Genomic DNA, 2,422 nt, shown 5'->3' with positions numbered 1-2,422 from the left:
AAAAGCTGGCTTAAAACTCAACATTCAAAAAACTAAGATCATGGCATCTGGTCCCATCACTTCATGGCAAATAGATGGGAAAAATGTGGAAAGTGTCAGATTCCTTCTTCTTGGGCTCCAAAATCACTTTGGACGGTGACTGCAGCCATGAAATTAAAAGATCCTTGCTCCTTGGAAGAAAAGCTATGACAGACTTAGACAGTGTATTAAAAAGCAGAGACATCACTTTGCTGACAAAGGTCCATATAGTCAACGCTATATTTTTTTCCAGTAGTCATGTATGGATGTGAGAGTTAGACCATAAAGAAGGTTAAATGCCAAGAATTGATGCTTTTGAACTGTGGTGCTGGAGAATACTCTTAAGAGTTCCATGGACAGCGAGGAGATCAAACCAGTCTATCCTAAAGGAAATCAACCCTGACTGTTCATTAGAAGGACTGATGCTGAAGTCAAAGTTCCAACGCTTTGGCCATCTGATACAAAGAGCTGACTCACTGGAAAAGAACCTGATGCTGGGAAAAACTGAAGGCAAGAGGAGAAGGGGGCAACAGAGAATCAGATAGTTGAATGGCATCACTGACTCAATGGAAATGAGCTTGAGCAAACTCAGGGAGATAGTGATGGACAGAGAAGCCTGAAGTGCTGCAGTTCATGGGGTTGCAAAGAGTCTGACACGACTTAGCTACTAAGCAATAACAATATAAAATATATATTTTTCTTATTCTTAATTGATTGCAGGCTGCAATTTGTTAAAAATAAAACAAACGATATACCAGATGGTATAGCTGATGGATAAGTGATGATATCAATGTTAGAAAGGGACAAGAAGAAATGGGGAAGACTTTGATATAAGGTACATAATTACCCATAAAGTGATATAGTGTTATTTGAAAATGAATGTAAGACTAGTTTTAAATGTAACAACTGATAAATTTTAGAAGAAAAAGAATCAATATACTAAGAGAGGTCAGGAACTGAAATCACATAAAATGCTCAATTAAAACCAGAATAGGCAGAAAAAGAGTGAAAGACAAAAAGGTGAACAAAAAACAATGGCAACAAATACAGACACAAATAAGGTAAATATTAATCCAGCTATATCAATCATGACTTTAATGTGAATGATCTAAATATACCAATTAAAAGATGATATAGAGTAGATAAAAAAATAAGACCAAACTATATCTTGTCTACAAGAAACCCACTTTAGATATAAAGACATATATAGGTTAAAAATAAATAGATGGAGAAAGATATGCCATACTAACACTAATCAGAAGAAAGCCAGAAAGGCAGGGAACCCAGAACTGTGCTCTGGGACAAGCTAGAAGGGTAGGATGGGGAGGGAGGTTCAAGAGGGAGAGGACATATGTATATCTATGGCTGATCATGTTGATGTATGGCAGAAACCATCACAATATTGTAAAGTAATTATCCTCCAATTAAAATAAAAACTTTAAAAAGAAAGCTGGAATAGTCATTTTAATTTCAGATAAGGCAGATTTTAGAGCAAAGAAAATGATCAGTGACAAAGGTAGACATTAAGGTGGGAGGGGGGTTCAGGATGGGAGACACATGTACACTCATGGGTGATTCATGTCAATGTATGGCAAAAACCACTAAAACAGTGTAAAGTAATTAGCCTCCAATTAAAATAAATTAATCTTTTTTAAAGGTGAACATTACATAATTTTAAAAGGGACCAATTCTCTAGGAAGACATAACAATTCTGAATGCACATGTCCCTAACCACAAGCATTAAAATACATGAGGCTGGGGCTTTCCTGGTAGCTCAATGGTAAAGAATCCTCCTGCCAATGCAGGAGATACAGGTTCAATCCCTTGTCCGGTAGGATACCACGTGCTATGGAGCAACCAAGCCAGTTTGCCACAACTACTGAGCATGTGCTCTAGGGCCCAGGAGCCACAACTACTCAGCCCACATGCTGCAGTAACTACTGAAGCCCCTGCACCCTAGAGCCCTGCTCTGAAAAAAGAGAAGCCACTACAATGAGAAGCCTATGCAATGTAATTAGAGAGTAGCCCCCACTTGCCACAACTAGAGAAAAAACCCATACAGCAACAAAGACCCAGCACAGCAAAAAACAAAACAAAACAAAAAACACACCTCTCACTAACATATAGGTCAAAGAAGGAGTCACCAAATAAATTTTAAAATAACTTGAACTATCATGGGGAATAGATGGGGAAACAGTGGAAACAGTGTCAGACTTTATTTTTTTGGGGCTCCAAAATCACTGCAGATGGTGACTGCAGCCATGAAATTAAAAGACACTTATTCCTTGGAAGAAAAGTTATGACCAACCTAGATAGCATATTCAAAAGCAAACATTACTTTGCCAAACAAAGGTCTGTCTAGTCAAGGCTATGGTTTTTCCAGTAGTCATGTATGGATATGAGA

This window comes from Bos javanicus, chromosome 7, assembly GCF_032452875.1.
Source record: "Bos javanicus breed banteng chromosome 7, ARS-OSU_banteng_1.0, whole genome shotgun sequence".
Classification (NCBI taxonomy): Eukaryota; Metazoa; Chordata; class Mammalia; order Artiodactyla; family Bovidae; genus Bos; species Bos javanicus.
The sequence above is the reverse complement of the archived record's forward strand: the minus strand, read 5'-3'. Positions refer to the sequence as shown.